The sequence below is a fragment of the Solanum pennellii genome, chromosome 8 (genome assembly GCF_001406875.1).
Source record: "Solanum pennellii chromosome 8, SPENNV200".
Taxonomy (NCBI): domain Eukaryota; kingdom Viridiplantae; phylum Streptophyta; class Magnoliopsida; order Solanales; family Solanaceae; genus Solanum; species Solanum pennellii.
The window spans coordinates 31,076,462-31,102,379 of record NC_028644.1 but is presented as its reverse complement, the minus strand read 5'-3'; positions in this window follow the sequence as shown (position 1 = coordinate 31,102,379).

Sequence of the window (25,918 nt, the reverse complement as noted above, 5' to 3'; positions counted from 1 at the left end):
TTATCCTCATACAAATCTAGATTTTAAGACACATTTGTTCTAAGCCTTAGTCATAAGCAAATTATAATCATACTTTATCATAAAATCCCAAATCTAATCAACCAAGTTAACTCTCTATCATACATTCATACATCTAGGTTAATTAATAATTTCATAATTCTATTTTTTTATTAATTCCTATACATATTAACGACTCAAGAGACTCTAACAAGGGCAGAATCTAGCACTTTGGAATCATACCCACCTACTTCCCATGCATTAGAATCAACCCTACCTTTATTAGGGTTTTTCTTCATAAAACAAGGAAATCTAGGGGACTCTATGGGTTGAAGAACCGATCTTAACATACCTTGATTAATTTCACAGAATAAGCCTTAAGCATATTCCACATTGTTCTTGTCTCTAGCTTCAACCCTAAGCTTTAATTGGGTAATTGTGTTTTTACTGGGGAATGGGTGTATAATGACTTAAAAAACATATATATTATACCCTCAAAATACCCAAAATGTCCCTACACTATTTGGATTTCAAACTAAAGTCCAACTTGACTTTAAAAGGACGCGACCAAATCTGGGCATCCTATGCGCGACGCGCAAGCACATCCAAATATGCCTTGTGATTTAATTTTGAGGCAGAGGACTCCGTGTCAAGACCGAGTCGCAGGTAAAATTTTACTCTTTAAGTGTTAGAGGAGCTACGTTCCAAGGGCCTCAAAAACAGGTTGTCTGCACGCTGCCTTGGCAGGTACTTGAAAAATGTTTGGGTCCTTCTTGGTCACCCTTAGGGTTGTCACGTGGAAGTCGTACCCAAACATTTTGATCCTTAATATGTTCATCTAGACAATAGAGTCACATTCACTAATTTTGGAATCCAAACCGCACGTAAAAATATGCACAACATAATAGAACACACCTACACGTAATAGACTAGTTTTAAAACGTCTTGGTCTTCCCTTGATGTTTCACCTCCAAACTCGTTATAGCATACTCTAAAGCTATTCCTCATTATTTTAACCAGTTATTAACTCATCAAAATCACGTGAAGCTCTAGTTCATCCTATTTCATTTTGAGGGTCGTTACACTGATAGTCTCTATTTTAAAGCAAGTTACATACATCAAACATAAATTGCAAGTATGAAACTAATTATCCACTCCAATTAATTTCTTTCGAGCATGGATCTGAGATTGGAAATACAAATAAGTTTTCAAACTTTTCCCATAAGTTAAATCAATGGTAATTTGAGCAAATCCATGTAAGAAAAATATAAAGTATACACAGTACCCACTACATTAAGTCAATTAAAAATGGGAAAAATATACCCTCAAACATTCAAAAATGATATGTCAATACCCTTCATCATACTTTTCATCCATTAATGTCGTGACCAATCAATAATCATTGCACATTTATCCCTTCCACTAATGGATGACTCATTTTGTACACATGGCGCAATCCTACACCTCTACCCGAGTTGACCGAATATTTAAGCAAAATTTCAAATACCCATTTAGCCCTCCTCATTACCCATTTAGCAAAATATATATGACCTTAAAAAAAGGCCCGCTTACTTTCTCTTCTTCTTTGTCGTAGGCCACCACTGTCCCCCCATACCGTCACCCCCCCCCTTCTTCTCCTTCTTCTTCTTCTTCTTCTTCTTCTTCTTCTTCTTCTTCTTCTTCTTCTTCTTCTTCTTCTTCTTCTTCCTCTTCCTCTTCCTCTTCCTCTTCCTCTTCCTCTTCCTCTTCCTCTTCTTCTTCCTCTTCTTCTTCTTCTTCTTCTTCTTCTTCTTCTTCTTCTTCTTCTTCTTCTTCCTCTTCTTCTTCCTCTTCTTCCTCCTCTTCCTCTTCCTCTTCTTCTTCCTCTTCTTCTTCTTCTTCTTCTTCTTCCTCTTCTTCTTCCTCTTCCTTCTTCCTCTTCTTCTTCTTCCTATACTATTTTAATCATCTTTAAACAAAATATAAACATAGGATTTTACTTTTCAACAAAATATTTTTTAATTATAAAAAACAATTGCCAAATCAGACTTCGAAGGAAATCATATTGTGTTTGATATGGACATGAGTTCTGATGATTTTTATCCTCTTTTTACCCCCTTAAGTTGTCAATAAAAGAAATAAATTAAGTGATAAATGGCCTTCTATTTGAATTAGATCATCCTTTGAAAATTAAAACTAAATCTAGATGTTACTTTCTTTTATTTACTATCAGAACTTGTTAAGAAAAAGCAGTTTGCTGCACAAAACACATTATGTTTCAGCAAGCTTTTTTCAAATATTTATTTATTTCTTGAATTAATGGATGAATTTTTTGCCATCCATAACAAAAACTTCCTCTACCTTTAAGTGACATCACAAAAAGGGCACCGACTATTCTTGTCCCTTGAATAATAGGCAAAGGATTTTGTTAAGGTTTGTAGATAATTTGTTACTGGGTAATGTGGCAGGTAACGGGTATTTAAAATTTTTGTTAAATATTTTGTCAATCTGAATTGAGGCGTAAGAATGTGCCACGTGTACCAAATGAGTTTTATGTTAGTGGGAGGGGTAACTGTACACTTATTACTGGACGACAAGGGCAATAATGGACGAAAAGTATAACGAAGGGTATTGACATACCATTTTCAAAGGTTCGAGGGTATATTTTTCACCTATCAAATAAAGTAACACATTATATCTTTTATGAATATAGTCATGTGTAACATAGACTTAAGATATTACAAGCAAACCCAGTTTGTATTACACTTCAATATAGAAATTTTAAGAGCAAAGTATGAAAACCCCCCAAAATTGAAAGTGTTTTTCACAAATTATAATGTTTCTTTCTCTAAGAATAGATTCAGAATTCTGTACTATTTTTTAGTACTCGAAATTTGTGATATCTTAATTTCTCTCTTCTTCGTACTATTTATAATATCCCTAAAATTTGGCCAAAAATTCAATGTGTGACCCACTAGGAGATGTTATTGCGGCTCACAGATCATGTAAGGTGAATAGGCAACTACTCTCCAGATTTTCTTTCTCTTGATCCATGTATTTCAACCTCAGTTTCTGATCTCATTGGAGTCTGCCTTTCACAATTGGCGTATCACTGAGTAACACCATCGTTCTCCTTCAATGTTTTCATGTATTGTTCCTTTCAGTGATGATCATCATGTTATACTTTCTTATTTGGTGAGTTCGAATTTCCCTTTTTATTTGCTGACCTTTCCCAAATAATTCAAGAGTTATGCATTGAATTTTTTTTAGATTTCATACCCATTGCGCGATTCACCCTTCTTTCTAGGTGATCAACAATATGGAGTTTACACTTCTTCATATTTTTTTCGTCATTCTTTCATACATTCATCCTTGGTTTGTTCTTTAGCCTTCATAGCTGCAAAAACTTAAAACATCATTAGAATAGGAAAAATTGGGTATTGAGGATACGAATTATTGACCTAAATAGGCCTTAAATGATTGTAAATTTTACCATTTATCACATAACATTAGTTAGAGGCAAGAAATATTGAGTTTATTCTTGTAAGACTAGTATATCTGAATTTTTACTAGATTTATGCTTTGAGAGGGCGTGTCAAAAATTTTATTTTTGAATCATGGTTTTCTTAAATATATACCATTTTCATAAGATTTTTAGGTTTTAATGAGATTTACCCTTAAATTCACCAGGTTTTCTATTTTGCAAAATCTAATACTTTTACATATAGTTTGCGCTAACTCTACCCTAACTTGTACATTGTTTATATTTTTTATTATTCGAAGACACATTTTGGATTGCTAGGGGATCTTTTATATTTTTCTTTTCTATTGTTAGTCTAAGAAACCATTACGCATTTCTGTAGGGAATCTGTAAAACCTCATAACTTATTAGACCTGGACACAAGAAAGATGGGTGTACCACGACAGGGTTCACGGATCGTGAATGGAACCACTGTCTGTCTTCCTATTAATCGTTTAAACCCTTCCTAGGAATGGTGGACCACGAGACCCTTCATAGGTTTCGGACCACCAAATGAGTCATACTGGTGATCGTTGTAAGACACAACCTCATAGGACCTGACATCAGACCAGGAGCCCTCCACGGGTCGTGGTCTTGATGATAAGACATGGGAGTGTCCGTGGACATTAGAAAAGGAAACCTAATTGAAGGACCACGATGACCCTCACGATTTGTGGCCCTACACATCTTCCTTGGTAGGCATGTGGATGGGACCCATGAACTAGTAGCAACTACTAGTGGACCACGACCCAGTCGATGGGTTGTGGTCCTTATAACGGTCCATCACTGGGGCAATGGTTCACCTCAACATATTTTGTTTCAAAGGTCATTTGGTCTTTTCCCTTATGAGTTGTATTCCTAAACTATGTCGTTTGACCCCTAAACTACTTAGTTTTTTTTAAGACTGAGCCTAGTAAATTTTACATGACATACCTAAACCAATTATTCATAAAAAAATCTTCAAACTAAGAATAAGGGGGGGAAATCAGGAAATATATTTCTCAAGAATACTCATCAAGGATTTTCCATATGCAGCAAATAAACACCTTAGGAAACTTGAACTTTGTGCTCTTATACCATGTTTGTTACGACCTAATTCTACACCCTAGACGTGGCTGACACTCAAGAACCATTGTTGTCCTCAAGTGAACCCTCATCGTGGCAGACTACAAAAGGAAGACTAACTTAAGTATGCAAAAGCTCAAAACCAAATTAAATTCAAATACACAACTTTGTGATAATATGAACAATATTGAATAGATAACGCTGAATAAAAAAATATACTAAACTCACCATAAATAGGAAACTTAAGTCCTTAAAAGTTTAGCAAAATAAATTAATTGACTTGTGAAACTCTATTGTTCATCTATGAAGGCTATTACATACAAATATGTAAGTCAAGGCTAGACCCACGACATCTTAACAACTAATATAACTGAATGTACAAGTGGAACCCTCCGAAAGAAAGGAGGCTCACCAAAGCTAACTCAAGTTGGATGTTATGTCAACGAATTGTCTGTTGATAATTCTTATTACCTATATCTGCATCATGAAATCATAAAGGTCAAATGGATCAGTATATTAAATGTAAGAGCATGTAACGGGAATTAAAAAAATAACATAAGCCTGAACTTGACAAAAAAGAAACATTCTGACATCTTCTCAACGCACTCAACTAACTCAACACAGAAATAAAATAGTCAACTCAAAGATAAGATATTCAACTCACTAAGATAAGGCTTAACATAATAACAGGATACTCGACTTTTGGTACTCAATATCTTAATAATAAACTCAATATAAGGTAACAATAAGAAATGCAATATTGGAAATATTTTAAAGAAGCAAAAATGAGTTCAGTGTATTTAGAAACACAATATACTTAGTTTTTATGTAAGGACATAATATCAAAATGTGTTTGTATACAAAAATACAAAATGAAATATTTGTATGTAAGAATACAAAATAATCTATGTGGGAGTTTGTCTAACCAATAACCAACATTTATGAGCTATACGATGATACAATGTTTTGCCTCACGCTTTCTGGGACATCTTATATTTTGTCAAGGGTATAAAACCTACCTACTAGGTGGATCCATGTAATACCTCAAAAATGACTTAGGCGAAGATAGAGTATAACATGTTTTTAATTAGTGTAAATAGTCCTAAAATGGTTTATTATGTGGCATTGAGGCAGTGATGATAGTATTAGGTGATTTGGAAGTGAAACGTCAACAGACGACTAAGACGTTCGATGACTAAGTCAATTATGTATATCATGTGTGGTTATGTGCCTATATGTGTGTTTATTGAGTTAATTAAGACATTATATGATTTATTATAGTTTTTATAGACTGTGTGTTAAGTTTCATACTGTTTGGAGGCCAAACGTCCAAGAACGTCCATGACGTTCGAAAGGTTTGCCTTGAAATGACCTTTTGTGTCTTTGCATGTTTCATCAAGTTTTACGTGTTAGTTTTTGATGAAATTGATGTGGGAAGTCCTAAGCTTGTATACATAAATATTTTTGTTAGAAACATCTGGGAAAACATCCTATGTACCATTCAAGGATCCTTAAGGATGAACACATGTTGGTTGCCAAAACTGCCTAAGGCAGTCCCACGTATGGATGAAAATCGATGGCTCGTGGCCTTGGCGATGCCCCGTAGGTGCAGGAAGTCGAAGATTACTTAGCTTATGAACATAAGCTTCCATTTTCCAGTCTCTAAACCCATCGACGAAGGAAAGGATGATTCATTTGTGGACTGACGCCCCGTCGATAGGCAATCATTTGTGAAGCTATCTTCCTGCACAGCATACTGTAATAACTAGGGGTGAAGTGGTAAATCCACCCCATGTCCAAATAAGAGTTTGCGAGGTTTCCTAAGGTTTTTTTGGGTATATTAAATGTGTTTATAAGTCTTAAACACTTAGGTGAATTTACTCTTCAAAATCAAAACTCAAAATCCCTAAGAAATTCTCTAGAACTCAATTGAAGCCAATACTCAAGGAAAAGCTTGGATTGGAGATTTGAGTGGTGATTCTTCAAAAAATTGGTTAATTAGCATCAATAAGGTATAATATTTTATCATGAAACTCTATTCATGAAGGATCCAATCTTCAAAGTGATTTTATCTTGGAACTCAAAATCCCTAATATTTATCTTGAAACTCTACTCAATGAGTTATTGAATTAAAGGTTTTAAAGAATTGAATATTTATTGAATTGTTATTAATTTGATGATTTTAACTCAATTGACCTATGAACCCCTGTAATTAATGAACCCTAGTTGTTGACTACTTTATGGGTTAAATGAATTGTTCTATTGCTTATGAGTTCTAGTGTAATTTTCCAAGGGCTATAAAATGATGTAATAATTGTATTGAATTGATATCTAATTTGTATTAGATTGATAAATATATATATAATTGACCTATTTTCATTGAGTATTATATATTTTGTGTTGAATTGATGTTCACGGCCATGGTAAGGGACTTATGGTATTGAATTGGATGATTTAGACATTGTGTGAAGTGGAGAGGATGGATTGGTGGTACGCTTCCCTAGTTATCTTTATTTTTTATTAATTAGACTTCACTTAGGTTGTGATTGGTATTGTCCAATATGATGGCATGCTATGTTCTATGCTTGCTATTGATATGGCCTCGTCGGCGTTACATTATGTATTATGATGATAATGTCCTTGTCGGCACTACTTGAAGTATTATGATGACTTGTTTAGTTGATTTATGTTATGTATAACCATATTTATCTGCACATGATTAAGTTAAAGTGTGTGTTCTTTCATTTATGTTGTTAGGTGATCATGTTAGATTATGACTATGTCTTATCTGTGTAGTCTTAGAGTTTATGTATGATTATTCCAAATTGACTATATGATTCTATGATTGTTATATTGATGAGGTTATAGTAATGTATAGGATGACATAAAGATGATAAGAGTCATTCCTAAGTGCTTCAAAGAATGATATGCTATATGCGATAAAGTAAAGTTTGTTGTGTGTTGTTTTGGTAGCCTTGTGTCCCTTACATAATATGTGTATGAATGATATGTGATTGTGATATATATTTAATAGGTAAGGTTAGTACACCCTTGTCATGTATGAATGAATGATATGTGAGAACTTAAATGAATTTAAGAAGCTCATGTACATGGAACCTTAAACCTAGTGGTAAGGTTATATTATCGACTTGGAGTCGAGAGTCGTAATAGTATCCTTATTATAATGAATGATGGAATTAGGGTTGACTTGCTGGAACAACATCATATAATACTTAGGTAAGTCAAGATGAGCTATCTTAGTATCCATTGAAAGGTAGCCCTAGTGGACGTCTTTTGTAGGGTGAATGTGATTGGGTTATGAACTAAATATGGAACCTCTTCATGTGATACTTTAATGTGAAATACTCTATGAGAACAAAGGCTAGCACCGACTGATTATGTTATGGGAAGTAGCTCTGCTTGAGAATGAGAATAGAGTACAATGTATCTCTACTTGAGAATCAGACTAGAGTACATAAAAGACCTTCAATTTCCTTAACCATGTGTCTACATGGGATGTGTCCTAGTTCTACCCCTGGCAAGTAGAACACCCTCATCAGAGTAGGTTAGAAATCAAGATTCCATGTTTAGCTATAATGGTCTATGTCAGTTATTGCCTATTCTTATTATATGGGATATCTACTAGCATTAGAAGAGTTCTATGAAGTTTAGGAGGTGGTATGGGGGGCTATGTAGACATTGGACAATAGGCTTTAAAGATGTTAGTGAGAGTCCCTAGGTCTTCTCCAAGACCATTACTTGACTGTCCTTTAGGTGATGAAAGAGTCTTAAATGAATTAATGAATGTAATGACTTAAGAAAGCATGTTAAATTAACAAGTACTTTTATAGAGTAGTTAAGGTTTCTCTATTTAAGGTGTGAAGGGGGCATGTGAATGGTCACTTTGTATCTTACCTAGATAAGTCTTAAGAATGACTCTAGTTAGGGAAGATGGTTGATTATGTAGACTTGATCTAAGACTTAGGTAGTCTTAAGGATTATTTAGATAATCTTGAAGAGGCAATCATGGAAGTTATCTTCTTGATTTACTTAATTAAGTCTTTTGATAGACTTTGGAAAGAGAATGTCATATTATCTAGTTGTTGTATTAAGTGAGAATGATCTTATCCTATGTAATTTATAAGATCTCTTAAGTGGGTGTGAAAGGGATTGTATGGGCGGTCGCTTCACATCTCACTCAAGTGAGACTTAGAATCACCTTTGGTAGAAGGATCTCATGTTCATGTGTTTGATGTATTATAAGTGTATATATCTCATTATAAGTTTTCTTAAGGATCATTTAGGTGTGTCTAGAGAGGGTGTATGGGCGGTCTCTCTTTGTCTTACATAAGTGAGTCTTAGGATATCTTTTAGTGAGAGGGTTGCATGTTAGAATGTATCCCTTGTGAAGTTATGAAATTTCACTGTTATAGTGAAGTTAGTTCACTGTAACTTGGAATGAGTTACTGTAATGTTGTTAAAAATGTCATAAATTGTTTAAGTGTTTTCTTATGTGTTTCTGAGGTGCTAAATGTTATTTTTATGATTATGATATGACGTTTTAATGAAAAAGAGCATGTTCTAATAAATGTCCTTTTTCATGGTTTTATGCATTAAGCCATACTTACTACAACTGTTTGTATTAATTCCATACATTTCGTTATATCTAATGTTGTAGGTGAGAGCTGAGAAGGATTCTAGAGTCGTTCAAGTAAAGTTGAAGTATGTCCTCAATTGACTCGAGTGCATATATATGTCTTTTATTTCATAGTAATGTAATAAACTAAGTATTTTTATATTAGTATTGTATGGGCTGTGTCCCAAGTATTTTAGAGTCTAAGAATGACATATGTTGAGACTTAGTGTTTCTATGATTTTAATATGAAAAGATGTTCCACGATATTCGTGTGAAGTTTTAATTTCGCACTAATTTTGATATGTCTATATGCGATGAATGATACAGAATGGTTTGTGCAAGACCTCTAAGAGATCAAGTACGCCAGTTGCATTCTGAGAATGTCATATATTCTAGGGTGTGGTTTCGGGATGTGACAAGCTTGGTATTAGAGCATAGGTTATGAAAGTGGTCTTAGGAATAAAAAGTGTAATAAAGCCACATCTAATAAAGTCTTGGCCATCGGTGTGAGTCGCGACACATCTATGGGCGAGAGGCTATAGGACGATAGAGTTTCCCTTTGTTCATCAATCTTTTGTTGTGCCGTAGAGTAAAAGTTATGAGTACTCTCTTCTTATGGTTTTCCTTGTGTTTCTAGGAAGATGAATACGAGAAGAACACTGGCTAAAAGAGGTGAGGAGAATGATATGAATGAGGAGATTCATCCTCAAGTTGATGAAGTTTAGCAAGTTCCTCAAGGTGATCAAGTCCCTATTGGAGGTCAAGGTAATGAGGTTCCGGTGGTTCCCCCGGAAATGACCAATGGTGAGATTAAAGAGACTTTACTTGATATAGCCCGAGCTTTGACTACCCATGTGAATATGGGTCTTGCACCTAGGGTGAATGTCGTTGAGAGAACTATGACACCTAGATTGAGAGACTTTGTGAGGATGGATCCTTCTATCTTTCTTGTCTCTAATATAGGAGAGGATCCCCAAGAGTTTCTAGATGAGATGTATAAGATAGTGCATGCTATGGGAGCGACTTCTAGGGAAAAAGCGGAGTTGGCTTTTTATCAATTTAGAGATTTTGCTCAAGTGTGGTACACACAATGAAAAGGCAATAGTCCGTTGAGTCGGGTCCTATAGAGTGGGAAGAGTTTAAGGAAGCTTTTCTTGGAAAGTACTTTCCCCGTGAAAGGAGGGAAGTGAAGGTTAAAGATTTCATTAATCTCAAGCAAGGCAACATGAGAGTAGAAGACTATTCTTTGCAGTTCACTATGTTGTCTAAATATGATCCATATTTGGTGTTAACCCCTACGGATGAGATGAATAGGTTTGGGACAGGTGTTGTCGACCTTGTGAAGGGAGACTGCCATACGGCCATGTTACACGATTATATGACCTAAGCTAGACTTATGGTGTATGCTAGATCCATAGAGGAGTCAAAACTTAAGAGGATGTCTAAATTTGTAGAGCAGTTGACCAAGTGAGAAATATCAACCTAGGTTCAAGAAGAGGGATCAAACTCAAGATGGACCTAGTACTCCTAAAGTCAAACTTGAGAAAGAAGGTTGTTCTCAAGATGGCAAGCCTACTTGTTCTACTTGTGGAAAGAAACATTGTCGGAAGTGTCTAGACGGTACTAGTGGTTGCTTTGATGATCATAAGGTTTGATATTTTCCTACCGTTGCTTATAGAGGAAGAGAGGGTAAGCAAGTTGCTCCTAATGTTCCAAAAGATGATGCTCAAAATAAGAGGCGTTCCTATGCACTCCACACTAGAGGATCAAAATCGGATGATGTTGATGAATAATGGTAAGTTCTTGTATTTATCTCTTTAGTGTTATGAGTTCATTCTATGTTGTGGAGTATGGTGATTAAAGGAGTTTTGTTTGATTGTTTCATCTCTTCTATTCTACTCAAGCTTGACAGTAGAAAGTCAAAGAAGTATGTTGCATGTGCATTGTTTTTAGGGGTCTTGGTGAAATTGAATTTAATGGAATCCTTGCATTGTGCATTTTATGAAGTTATGAATGTGTTGTAAAGTGTGTTTATATGGTTTTATCTTGCATATTATCATGTTTCTATCATGAGTTGCCTAAAAGTTGCATTTTTAGAAAAATTGCATAATTCATTGTAATGATACCTACTCATTGTGAGATTTTTCAAAATTTGACTAATTAGTTCATTGGTCAAAAATTATTGTATGGTGGTTAAAACTGATGTATATGATCATTATAAAGAATATAAAATGAGCTTTTTTATTTTGAATGAAGGATATGAGTTTAATGACACAATGAGTTTTAGATTTGTTTCTAACATATTAGTGTGTTGTCTCTTAGTGATGTCGAATTGATTTTTGTCCTTAATTGTTTGTTTTCTGAAGTGTTAGGTATATAAATGAGTTGTCAAATTGAATCTCTATTGTTGGAAGTGTTTGGAGAGTGGCAAAGTGTCATTCGAGGACGAATGTTGTCCAAGTGGGGGAGATTGTAATACCTCGAAAATGACATAGGTGAAGCTAGAGCCTATAATGTTTGTCATGAGTTTCTAAGGTCCTAAAATAGTTTATAATGTCGTATTGAGGCAGTTGTTAGAGTATTAGGTTATTTAAAAGTGAAACGTCAAGGGACGACTAAAATGTTCGATGACCAAGTGACTTATGTGCTTGATATGTGGTTATGTGCCTAAAATTTGTGTTTCATGAGTTAATAAGGTCATTATATCATTTATTATAGTGTTTATATGCTGTGTGTTAACCTTCATGAAGTTTGGAGGCCAAACGTCCAAGAACGTCCATGACGTTCTAATGGTTTGCGTTGGAACGACCTTGTGTTTCTTCACATGTTTTGTCGAGTTTTATGTTTTTTTGATGAAATTGATGTGGGAGGTACTAAAATCTTATACGGACATTTTTGGGTTAGAAACGTCCGTGATAAAATCCCGAAGGACCATCCAAGGGTCCTTGAGGACGGATACATTTGTGGCCAAAATCGCCTAAGGCAGTCCTACCTACGGATGGCAATCAACGGTTCGTTGCCTGCTCAACGCGCCGTAGGTGGAGGGCATCGATGATTACTTAGCCTAGGGATATAAGCTCCCATTTTCCATACATTGAACCCATTGACGGAGGACATGATTGTCTGTTTGTGAATTGACGCCCCGTTGATGGGCAGTCGTCTGTGATGCTGTCTTCTTGAGAAGCTTACTGTAATGTCCAGGGGTGAAGTGGCGAATTCACCCCACGTACAAATAAGTGATTGGACGGTTTCCTAATGGTCTTTGTGGTATATTAGACGTGTTTATAATTCTTAAACACCTCGGTGAATTCATTATTCAAATTAAAACCCAAAATACCTATGAAATTTTATAGAACGCCATTGAAGCCAAAACTCATGGAAGATATTGGATTAGAGATTTGGGTGGTGATTGTTCATCAAATTGGTTGATTAGAATCAATAAGGTATGATTTTTTATCCTTGAAACTCTATTCATCAAGGAAACAAAATTCGAAGTTATTTTCAAAGAATTCTTTAAAGGTGAGTTTTTTAAATTGAAACCTATCCATGGGTTCTTACATTAAAGTTTTTAAAGCATTTAATATTGACTTAATTATGTTAATTTTATGATTTTAACTCAATTAACCTATAAACCCATGTAATTTATGAACCCATCTTTTTGACTACATTATGGGTTCAGTGATATTGTTCTAATGCTTATGAACTCTAGTGTAGTTTTCAATCGTCTGTTGAATGATGTAATAATTGTATTCAATTGATGTCCAATTGGTCTTAGATTGATAAATCTACATTTAATTTACCTAGTTTCGGTCATTATTATAGTTTATGTATTGAATTGATGTTCATGGCCATGGGTAAGGGCCTTATGGAATTGAATAGGATGATTTAGACATGGAAGGTAAGGGCCTTATGGTATTGAATTGGATAATTTTGGCATGGAATGAAGTGGATATAATGGATTGGTTGTAAACTGCCCTAATTCTCTTTATTGTATGTTAATTAGACTTCAATTATGTTGTTATTTGTATGGTCCACTTATGGTGGCGGTGCTATGTGCTTTACTTGCAATTGATGTGGCCTCATCGGCGTTATTTTATGTATTATGATGATCATAAAATTTTCGGCACTAATTGAAGTATTATGATGACTTGTGTAGTTGATTTATGTGAAGTATGAGCATATCTATATACATGTGATTAATTGAAAGTATGTGTTCTTTCATTGATGTTGTTAGATGATTATGTTAGATTATGACTATGTCTTATTTGTGTACTCTTAGAGTTGATACATGATTTTCCTAATTGAATATATGAGTCTATGATGGTAATATTGATGAGGTTATAGTAATGTATAGGATGACATAAAGATTATAAGTGTCATTCCAAAGTGCTTCAAAGAATGATGTGCTATATGTGATAAAGTAAAGTATGTTGTGTCTTGTTTTGGTAGACTCGTGTCCCTTATTTGATACGTGTATGTATGATATGTGGATATGAGATGTCTTTAATAGGTAAGCTTAGTGCACCCTTGTCATGTATGAATGAATGATATGTGAGACCTTAAATGATGTTAAGAATGTTAGTTACGTGGAACCTTAAACCTAGTGGTGAGGTTATGTTATGAACTTGGAGTCAGTCTAACAACCCTAAAATGACTATGCTAAGTAATGCTTAATGTATCTAAAATGCCTAGATTCGACTAGGCTCACACGGATCGATGCGCGTAGAACCATACCTCAGAACCTCTGCAACAGCCAAGCCAACTAACTTTGTGAGCTAGTTGAGCTAGGAAAGGTTGGGTCCAGCCATGTAGTGCACCCAAATACGAAGATTTACTCGGATGAGTCTTAACCCGACTTAAAAAGTTTTAAGTAATTTATCGCTCCACTCAGGTTCGAACCTTGCTGGAAGCAATGATTTAATTGATTTATTGTATTTAGTGAATTACTTAAATTAATTAATATTTAATTTGCTGATTTAATTAAAGGAAAATCAGATTTTTAATAAAATAATAATAATAATAATAATAATTATAATAATAATAATAATAATAATAATAATAATAATAATAATAATAATAAATAACAGGGAGTCCTAGTTTCACTAAATCTCCACTTAACTCTCCTAATCCTAAGCACATTTATAGTATTTCGTGAAACTTCAGCCACATATCCTGAATTGTCTTGTCCCCCACTTATTTGAATGTGAGAAGAATCTCATGAGGTTTCATAATTTCAAAAGGGGATGATCGGTGTGGTACCCATAATGACTATCTATTTTAATTATGTTTTTGGATATTATAACAAGAGAAACAAAATTATAAATAAGGATAGTAAGACTACAACTAACGAGAACGAAAATTCAACTTAACTACATATTTCAGGTAAAACCACCCCACTAGAGATGCACCGCTTGAAAGTTTTGCTTAATTAATGACTCAAAATCCAGTACTAGTGTCTAAAATAGGGTGACAATATAGTAACCTAACCAAGGGTTGTGGTCGTGTCCCAAGGTTGTGGCTTTCAGAATTTATAAAAAGGTAAAATTATTTTAACTAGTCGCAACTTAAAATATTTACGAATAAAAACAAAATAGATCAATGATTGGGTAACACAAGCATCAATTATCAATGGGGGATTTTGTTACTATTAGTAAAAATAATGAAAATAACAAGAGAACTAAATCAAGGGATGGGAATTTATTGGGATGTGATAGGAATATGGGTTAACCTAAATTTTAAGTGCATACTTTGGATGGAATATTTATAGAATAATTGTTACTAGGCTAATCTTTAAGAAGTAAGATCTCTCTCGAGCAACCTACCCCGTGTCAAATACGCTCCTCTCAAGCTGAGCATCATGTCGATCCACACCCACCGGCCATCAATTTAGTAGTCCTAGTTTCATGACTTCTATCTCAAGCAATCCAAAAACGTATAAATAAACTTGTATTTGTAACTTAAAATTCATTATATTTATCCATAACTACTAAACGAAATCAGAATCAAAATACAATTAATTTGTTAGCTAGCAAGAACTAACAACAATCTTAACCATTATTCACAATGTCACGCCCACACATCAAGAGATAGAAATTTATACATAAATGATCTTGTACTAATGAATATAAAGATTTAAGTCTTGTTACATACCAAGAATGACAAAATCAATAGACTGAAGTCTAAATCCTTAGAGTTTAAGCCCTTTTGGTCTTCAAGATCTTCTCTAAAAACCCTCAAAAACATTAGATAAAAATGGGAAAAATATGATAGTTCTGTATACTAACAATAATAGTTTGATATATAAGCTAAAGCACTCATAAAGTATTTATAATTATCAAAGATTAGTGCTGTGATAGGATGCTCGATGGAATTACTCGGTATCGCCAAACAAATAGGCAATCCACCCTTTGATCACTTCATTGTCTTATTTGTGATTAGTCTAAGCATCTCCCTATTAAGAGTCATATAGAGACAAGGCACTACTTCGCGGAACTTTTCGGCGATGTGCGTCGTGATCCGTTCTATCGCCTATTTGATCCTTTCCTTCAGACCTTAGCACTCTGGAACATAAGGTGATCCTCAGACCTATCGGTGTGTCGCCAAGTTAAGAAGGTGATCTTAAAAAACTCAGGCCTTCATTTCTTCGTTTTTTTCTTTCTTTTTTCTTATTTTTTCTAATTAATGTTTATGCTTTGCCTCAAAAAAAAAATAACTGAAACTCAAGGTTATATTATAGTAATTGATACAAAATAAGCAATTGAGGAGACTATATATATAAAAATATAGCATTGAATGAGTCAAATATATGGACTCATCAGTCGCTTCCATCCCCTTTGGCGCTACAAGGGCGCGTCGCGCTAGCCCCTTCCAAGCCAAACCTGACGAATTTTCAACTCATTTTCTAACCTTAATTCGATCAATTGCAATTTTTTTCCCAATATCTCTTTACATTCTGGTACCCAAAAGATAAACACAAGAATCTAAGTCAAAGAACCTATAATAATCAACATTAAACTCGCAAGAACTCCTCAATCCCATCCCATATTCAAGAACTAAACTTATTCTAGAATACAACTCATGAACATCAAATTATTAATCTTTTTAGGACAAAAATATGTTGAATTAAACACGTTTGGCATGTGAATGAGCTAACCCATTGCTATATGATCTCACATACGTCATATGGATCACCTCTTAACGAAATCCACTACTAAATCCTTACAAACAATGATCTTGGGTATTTTCTCCTTTATTATCCTTTTGCGTTCTTTCAACAAAAAAAACCCTAACTCTATTTTTCAAAAGTGTAAACTGACTAAGATCTGTTTAGACCCTAATTAATTGACAAAAGCAAAATTAAGTCATGGGGATGGAAAAGTCCATGATGCCCTTCTAAAATCTGGATAATACTTTCCTTAATTAATATTCAAACTATAAATGAGCATAACTCAATCATACGAACTCTAAAATGAAGCAAACTCAGCGACGTTATAAAGATTCTTCCATGAAATTTTATATAATATCTTAAAACACGCCTAAATTATCTTGAGTTAGAATTTATGGTTGTTTGAAGTTGATCGAATGTCCAACTGAAAATACTTAACAAGATTTCCTGTTTTTTAAATTCATTAAAAAAATGACTATTTCCCGTTTTAATTTTTTTCTAGTTTTTCTAGTTGTAGTGTGCTACAATATTATACCTCGAGAGGCCCTAAACAAGCCACTCAGCATACAGCATATAAGATAATAGAAATAAAGAGTTCAAAGGATAAAATTTTATACGTCAAAAGATTTTAACAAAAGCAGACATGTAACATAAGTTTCAAGGTCAACTAATACATCAAAAGAAAAGTGATTATGATGTAACTCATACATCATATACAAGTCTGTAATTAAAAGAGCAAAATCTATAAAGAGTCTCGGTCATCTGAATATGAGGACTTATAAATCACTCAATGCACCCAATAGATGTCTAGTCATGAGTGTGCGAGGTAGGAATGTCAGATCATACATTTATGCGATAGAGTAGGCACAAGTATGCATTTATACATGAAATGTACTAAGTATGATATAGTATCCATTAACATTAACATGATTGTATAAATGGTTTAGAACATGTATACATATTAAATATTTGGACTTTTAAACATGAGAAAGTAAAACATCAAAATGTGAGATATAGTCAATGCATTTGAAATGATGGAAATAACAAAAGCTTGAAAAAAGCATGAATGTCTTGAATCTTAGATTTAAGTGACAATAAGACCATGAGAGCTATATTATGGAATCCATTATACCGTCATACCGCAAGAAGAGAAATATATATTTGCCAAGGTAGAATAAGTACATATCCTCATTTGCTAAAGTGGATCCACTAGCAAGTTTCGGAATAAAGGTTGCTACGAGAGACTACCCTTTTAGGCCTGCACATCAAGCCCTCTTGGTGCTAAGTCTAAATCCCAGCGGAGTAGATTAAATTCAATTATAAAATTTGAAATAGGAAAGGTAATTACCAATTCGTATATTTCAAGATCAAAACCTGGAATTGTCGGAGCCGAGGTCAACAGAGAACGATACAAGCAAAGGAATTTTAACCATAAAATTGGAATATAAATTCATTCATTTGCAACAATAAAATAAGGGGGTGGATGATTTGACAAAATTTAATGAAAATAATTTTTCATTAAAAGTAACAATTAAGATAATATTTCATGAATTCAAATAGGTGACAAGTAATCTAGGGTGCGGGGCTTTTCATCCAAAGTAACAATTATCTATAAATTCATAAATATTTATAGATATGTTGTGTCATTGTCAATGATACTTATATTCTTAAGATCTCATAACATCATTTCATAGAATATCCTATTGGTCACTTCGATGCCCTATATTAAATACCACAATACCTTACACTATCCTCTATGAGACAAAAATATTTGACCCATTATAACGACCCAGGAGTACCTCGATAGGCGTCACACGGGGTACTTGACCTCTTAGAGGTCATGTACGAGCCTCTTAGCTTCATTATATAAATCATATAAAAATGAAGGAAATTTAAAACTTTTCTTTAGGCATAGTACGAAAATGATTTCATAACAGCGCAAGCCTTTCTAACATGTGTCTCAAACCATATATGAAATACATGAGTAAGAATATCTTGGGACTCAACCGCAAAAAGTCTAAAATATAGTAATGACATAAAGGGAACATTCGGATGTTGTCCTCGAATTCTATGAGGATTCACCAATCTTCAATATTCTCCAAACATAGGAACCTAGCCTCGAGGTACTCAACCTCCCAAAAGCACCTACATTTGGTTAGAAATGTAGGCAACATGCGTTAGTACAAAAGTACTAAGTATGAAAGCTAACATTTAAAAGATAATAAATCTCAAAGGGTTAGTCAATATAAGATATAACCATAAGACACAAAGCCACAATCATAACATAATTCCAAGATACGCATCCTAAAATCGAAATTCAACATAAGACATACATAAGTTTATACTACAAGTACTTGGCCTTCTTCCTCATGTGAACTGCATCACAATCCACCTCCTAGTATACTTATTCAAGGCCAAGGTAGCATCCCATACTACGTAATCTAAGTACCTCTCTTTTGTCATTATTGATGATAATCCACTATCATAATTAAGATCGATGTTCTTCATGAAATAAGAGCACTATACCACCAGATCACCTCAAGGCACACTTGTGAAACGCATTTGGGGCATCCCCTCTATCTCACACCCTATGCATATTTGAAGTCACCCTATTCGTTTTCATTAACTCTAGGTGTCACTAATAAACCTACTTCGTATTTACAAGGAACTATCATCTTAAGTCATTTTTATTATGGAAGGATACTAAAGCAACAATCCAGGCAAGGCATACATCACATATGAGGTCATTTCATATGTAGCTTCAAGTCATACTTGTGGCATGTATGAATGGCATCCCATACTATCTTTCATACTAAGTACATCTTTAGGCTAACCTAATCTATGCTGACCTATCTTTTTTTCTAATCAATTAATCTTAGCATACTGACATAATAGACATACTACCATGGAAAACAACATAACATACAATTCAAGCTAATAAATAAAGAATATAAGAATACTAACCTAGACACCGTGCAACAATTCATATAGATGCAACTTATCCATAGGGGAGCATAATTCCTTTACCCTAAACTATTCTTAGGATAGTGTAACATCTCCATCCTAAGCTACCATGAAGTGGTCATGGCCTAATTAAATCAAGATTCCATGAAGGCACTCTAGTCATGCTACTCAAAGCTAACCCTAGAAGAGTATCCACAATTCTCCATCCTAGGCTACCCTACCTACTACTAATTCAAGCTAACATTACAACCATTCTACCAATGCAAGATCAAGATAACCTTAGGAGATCTTACTTCCTTAATACTGTCAGATCCGTGGAGCACTCCCTAGACTCAATCGGCGTCTTCGTCCTCCTTGAGGACTAAGACTAGCCTCTTAGCTTACATCATTATATTCATACGTTAAAAATGCATAATTTTTAAAAACTATTCATTACTATAACATGGAGGTTCACATTGACCTCTACATACACATAATAGTTATAGAGAGTATACATAGACTCGTCGTGTAGAAAGATTACTTAGTCTTCTACTTTTATTACTCAACAGAAAATGAAAGAATATAAGACTCTTAAAAACTAAAGCACCTCATAAGCTTGATACTGGAATTTCCCTCGGAAAGTGAGGACCTATCCACTTGGATGATTGAGAATTTCCAAGCTTTCTTTAAAGTCGTCTCAAAAGCCCTTCAATGATCGAAACTTAAAATGTTGGGGAAATGGGAAGAAAATGGTGTTAGTACACCACTTTTACTAAGTATGATACCATATGCACACATATGATGAAATCATTCTCAGAAAAGGGACATTTAATAATGATATGCAATTTACTTTAGAAAGCCTTACGCACATTCAAGAAGATCATACCAATCAGTAAGACATATCCATTAAGTCATAGGCATGTACATCACAAGACCAACAATACAAAGTCTAGTCAAGTCAACATGCATATCATATAATTAAACACATATTCAATGTAACATTATCATCAAGTTATAATAACACAATCATAAATAAGATTACATTTTAACATAACAAAGCAAGACCATTACTCATGACCTCTTTATGTCCACTTGTGCAATTACTGAGAAAATCCGCATAACCTTTCTTAATCAAGTAAACCTACCAACAACCAAACCAATTCCCAACTTCGCATTACATAACATTAAGAGTATATAATATCATACATTAGAAATCGACACCAAGAACATGTTCATAAGAGTAATAAACATCATATAATGTCCTTAACATGTAAGATCATCATATACATATAATTTACATTTATAAGCATATACATACATAATAACATCCTCCTATGACATCCATTAAGGCTAACTAATGCAATGTATAGGTAGAGTCCATACCCCTACCTAGACTAAGCTGAACCCCTTAGGTCATCTTAGGTAGAGTTCAATCCTTAAGTTCATATAGACCACATGAGCTAATGTGGAGTACAGTTTCATGGAACCTTGCACCGAAAGAAGGCGGCCTACTTTGAAAGGTAATACAAAAGCATGAACATACCAACTACGTGGATCCACTAGCTAGTATTCGTATGGGGCAACATAGTTAAAGAAGTAGGAGATATAATTGGGAACTTCTTTAAGATTCATGAGTTATAGTCTCCAATATCAAGAATACATTAGTGACCCTACCTTCCCTATGTCAGAAGGGACACTCCTCACTCTATTTCACTCAGTGCTAAGCTAGAGTCCCTTAGGAAATGTCTTTAATACCTTTATTAATCATCTTAACTTAATGGAGTTCATAGGGTCTAGCCCATGTATAAACATCATCATCATAGCTCCATAACAATTTGCATGAGTATTGTCCTTTCATTAGAAATTTATATCAGTGAAGTTAGCACATTAACATATTAACATCATGATAAGGAACATTGGTATGTCATCACCATTCTTATAACATTTACATCTTAGCAAAAATCTCACAAACCATTGTCAAGAAATTTCAATTCAACATCATACTAACCCTATCAATCTTAACATAAGACATACTTCAATGCAACATCATCACTTAATCACAATTAACCATAATTGAAGTAAGGAATAAGGGTCACAAGGCTTACCAAGTCTTCTTTATAATCTATCATGAAGGTCTTACCATAATCCCTTCATTTAAACAAATTTGGATACTTATGTCAAGATCATAATCTAGAACAATTACTCAAGAAATACAATGATAGGACTATATTTCATCTCAATCTATTGAAAATTCACACAATATCATCATCTATTAGTAATTAAACCTATAACCAAGTAAATTGAACCAACATTACATAATTCAAAACAAGATCACAACCTCGGGTTATGGGGAGTGGGTTATCTTCTACAAACTAGACTAATACACCAAGGAATAACATAGTTGAGTTTTAATACATGTTTATCTATTCATATTATCAAAATTAAATCATAAACAATGTTATTCACAACATCAGTTTCGAGAATGGAGACCCACATGAAAACTCAACTTTTGAAATCAATTTGATGGAACTGTTTGAGAAAAGAAGTCGCAAAGGTTAAAGGAATCCCATACCTTACTTATTGATGAAAATTTATGGAAAAACTTGACCCTTTGCAGACCTTGAACCCACCTCCAGCTTTTTTTTCAATGGGGTTTCTTTGGGAGAGAGAAAGAAGAGAGAAGGAAGAGTGTTTTAGGTTTGGGAATTATGAGAACTTAATCTAACGAGGTTAGAGGCTTTATATATGTTGTTAACTAACTTATTTCTAACTCCCTTAACCCCCAAGTAATTAACTAACCCCTAATTAATTAACTGAAATCAACTTAAAATGTGCACAAACTCAGGTCCTCACATACGAGACCCCAATCAATGGTCCGTCTTAGAGATGACGGCCACATGACCCTTTGTTCTGTTGGCTTGTTATTTTTGTAAAACCAGTCTTGATGAAAATGACTAAGTCTTCATCGACTCCCCATCGATTGACACATGAATCGTCGATTACAAGTCGTGGGTCACACTGCCTTGGGCAGTCCTTTAACCACAAAAGCAAGGGTCCTCGTCAAGGGCCATTTGTTTGTCCTTGAGGAGTTCTGCCCGGGCGTTTCAACTATGAATTAACTCTACTATGTGTGATACATCCTTCCACCAATTTTTATAATTTTCCGACTCCTAAAAGCTAGAAAAATAGGCAAAGGAACACTAGTACATTATTGAACTAGTTTCGGACGTCATGGACGTTCTTGTACTTTTTGACTTCTAAACTTTTTAAATGACTTATATTCTTTAAAATTGACCTTAAAACAGTGTCTAAACCTTTTGAAACTTATTTTAGGCTATACAAAATGTCTTAGATTTTCAAAGTGTTACATTATCCCCCCCCCAAGGAACTTTCATCCCCGAATGAAACTAAAATCTTTGAACGGAAGGAATAAACTCAAGACTAGCAGCCAAACCAATCAATAATTCACGACAACATAAGTTATAACTTCAATCATGAAATTTATACAAGGAAATTCAAAAATTTCACTTATGTCACGCCCCGAGCTACCTCCAAGACGTGGACACGGGACCTAGGACCACAAGAGATCCCAAGATAACCCTACAGGCATGATCATGAGCATACAAAGATAATAAACTGATGTGGAAGCTAAAACATACTCAAAATTAAAATATGGGAAATACCCATATACTATAAAAGAGAAATTGTGAAATACTAATGAGTTTAATACAAAAAAGTTATTAACTCAATACTAAGCTGAAACTAACTATATCTGAAATAAGCCTTTAACTGACTAGAAATGCTTGGAAAAGCCCCAACAAAGTCTAGCAAAAACTGAAACTAAATGACTAAAAGACTGAAATGAACTCATGACTATTGTCCTCGGAGAATGAGGACTCACCACTGAATCCTATTGAACTGGAGATCAAAAATCGATCTAAGTGCGATATGGATGTTGAGAACCTGAACCTATATCACGAGAAGATGTAGCACACGTATGCGTCACTACCTGAAGGTACTGAGCATGTTGGATAGAGTAAAGCTTGAATTAAACATAACTAAATAATCACAAAAGCAAGAATAATAATCAGAACAAGATATATAATTAATTATGAGCTAACTTGATCAAATGACAAAATTTATAACATGCTGAGACTAAATATTAACTGATCTATAAATATGATCAATGCAAGAGAGTATTATTGAACAGTGGGAGCTACTAATAACTAATAACAAAACCACATGAGCTAAATATGGAGTCCGATGTATACAGCCCATCGAGAGGACCCAATATACCTTAACAGAGGTATAAAGGCATGCTGGCGTGATCACTAAACTTATTCCCACAAAGAGGACTTACAGCCTACTTTGCTAGTAGTTCTAGGACTAATTAGGTATACTGAACCCTAGTCCAGCTAGGTATTATGCTACTCCCATTGAAGGCGTTATGAATGAATTTCTGTAAATACTGGATAGCTAAAAACTGAACATGCAAACTAAGAATGCGACAATTAATCTGATAGTGATTCATTAATAACTAATTCATGTTTCTATGAAGTATCAGAAATATCTGACCTTGTATGTGTAATTCAAGAACTAAAGAAATACATAGCTAGGGTTATGAAATTCATGTGATAAATTGAATAATCATATAACAATCTCATTTGTAACATATATTTAACTAATTCTGTGATCTGATGTAATTCTAGAAACCTTACGTTTAATAATGATAAATGAATCAAGAATTGATTGATAACTAGGCATCTTATGGATGAAAGGAAGTCACTAGTGAAATCCCACATACCTTGTGATGAAATCCAAGGAGAAATATTTAGATTTCAGGGCTGAAACTGAGTGAACCTTGTTACGTTCTTGAACTAGGGTTCTTGACCTTTTTCTCCTTTCTTGCTTCTAATCTTATAAGTTTTTATCTAATTATTTGACATAGGTATGTTTTAGTTATGTTTCTATGCTTAAAATGACAAAATTTATATGATTAAGTGTTTAAACGATGTATCTTAGGGTTTAAACGAACAGGGAAAATACCAAAAGACACCTGAGTTTATTGTAGTCGGACCAAACAACGACCTGAACAAACGGGCAGTCATTCAATGGAAGGTCTGTCGTTTGGGTCTGTAGGTTGGGTCTACTCGATATGCCTTCACTAAAATCGGCATAACATTTTACTTGAAGGTTGGATTTTTTCAAACTTGATGGCTATGGAAAGATAATTGAATTATCTGTCTTTGATAGGTCATGGGACACCTAATTCATTTTATTGTAAGAGTTATGACCATTTGTATTTGACTCAAAAGTATTTTCTCCTTTACTTTATGTTAATTTTCACCAACAATCATACATATGGTGCGTTGGTCCATCTACGGACCGTACTGGTCAATTGTGGTTCTTGTGATAGAGTGGGTAAATAGGGTCTTGATCGATGAACACAGACTAGAGACAATAGGTCCTTCCGTCATTTGACACATAATAAAATTCTTTGGGCTTAGTATATAGAGCCTTCAAACTCAATTGACAGATGCACAGTACGGGCCATAGATCAAACTATGGTCCGTTCATGGTAAGCGTCGGTTGCACGTAAAAATTTCTGAAAGGTTGATTTGTTGTCTATTTAAGATATAAGGTGTTACATTATCTCCCCCTTGGGAACATTGGTCCTCGAATGAAAACTAAACTAGCCTAAATAGAGGGACAGAGCTGCAATCCCTACTACTAAACACTGAGTTCTTAGCTTCTGACTTGATCAAATACTAAAACCATGCAAATATGCTGAAAATGCAAGTACTAACTGTGGGAACATGATTCTAAGGCTGAATTCACGTATGAATGATTGAAAAGCTGAAGAGGAACAATTACCTCAAGATGGAGTAGAATCAAAAGGAAATAGGTGAGGATACTTGGCTTTCATGGCTGCTTCTGCTTCCCAAGTAGCTCCCTCTACGGACTAACTACTCCACAAAACATTGACTGACGCAACTTCATTGTTTATCAACCTTCTAACCTGAAGGTCAAGAATCTGAAGTCGTACATACTTCTAAGAAAAAATATATTTTACCGCCACACTCTTTCATGGCACTACTGAGGCTGGATCACTCACACACTCTTCAAGAGCAAGTTGTGGAAGACCAGATGCACTACTGCTAGTTCTGCTGGGAAATCTAACTCATATTCCACCTTCCCAACCCTTTTCAAGATCTTGTAAAGGCCTACATATCTAGGCTGAGCTTCCCTTTCTTCCTAAATCTCATCACCCCTTTCATAAATGAGACTTTCAGAAAAACGAATCATCGACTTGGAACTCTTCCCTTCTCCTTACATATGCATAAGATTTATGGCGACTCTTGGCTGTCTTAAGTCTATCTATAATGAGTTTCACTCTCTCCATAGCATAATGGACTGAATATGATCCTATCAAAGGTTTTTCACCTACTTCAAACCAACCAACAAAAGATCTAATTCTACGCCCATATAGTGCCTCATAAGAGGCCATATGAATGCTGGAATTGTAGATATTGTTTTAGCTGAACTCAATAAGAAGAAGGTGATCATACCAAATACCCTTGAAATCGATCACACAAGCTTGAATGGGACGCTC